Here is a 775-nt window from a genome sequence, read left to right on the forward strand (position 1 = left end):
TTCCCTAATAAAAGTTCCTGGATAAAACTTTTTTAAAAGGCTACAGGTTCAGAAGTAAATCAGCTCTCTTTTTTTAGGTTCGCATTTGTCTGATTCTGTAGTTTTGAAACAGAAATGTTTTTAGTTTCCATTTACCTCGTGTTTTATACAAACTGATGTTAAAAAGAAACAAAACATTTAAAATCTAAGTTTAAGAGCTATAACAGTAATGAATATAATCAATACCTGGAAATGTAGTCATTTTCTTACGCTTGTTGCTGAATGATCTTTTGATCACGGATTTGAAGAGAATGTTCTCTCTCAAAATATCTAAATGAGGGAAACTTAAGAAGATCTTTCTTATCATAACTGGACCTGCCTCTTTGCAAAGTGCTTCATTTACTGATTGTAATCCACTGCTTTATTCTGTCAATAAGAAAGTCGATAAGCTCAGTAAATCAAGGAAAGTTTGTGAGACAGCAATAATTAGGATCTGAAAATATATTATTTAGATCAGTGTTTAACAGCACTGAAATGGTTCCCTAATCCCATTTTTAACCAAAACCCAGATTTAATAGTGTGGCATGTGTGGTAGCAAGAGAATACATCCTTTATAAGACTGATTTACTTGAGGCTGTTACAGTTGGTCAAAGGAACAAAGAGGTGTAAGAATCATCTGCGAAAGCTATCACGACCTCATCAGCGCTCTGGGATGTTGCTTCGGTCTCTGCACAGTCTCCAGGCTGTGATAATGAAATCCCAGATGGTGCTGGATTTCAAAATGTTTCTGAAGGGA

General features: G+C 35.1%; 1 protein-coding gene across 1 annotated transcript in view; it reads right to left on the reverse strand.

The window, feature by feature from the left end:
* ASIC5 (acid-sensing (proton-gated) ion channel family member 5) overlaps positions 1-775 on the reverse strand; it is a 15,506-nt gene that overhangs the window by 12,386 nt on the left and 2,345 nt on the right. The gene's annotated exons all lie outside the window — the stretch shown is intronic.

This window comes from Buceros rhinoceros, unplaced genomic scaffold, assembly GCF_000710305.1.
Source record: "Buceros rhinoceros silvestris isolate BGI_N320 unplaced genomic scaffold, ASM71030v1 scaffold999, whole genome shotgun sequence".
Lineage (NCBI taxonomy): Eukaryota > Metazoa > Chordata > Aves > Bucerotiformes > Bucerotidae > Buceros > Buceros rhinoceros.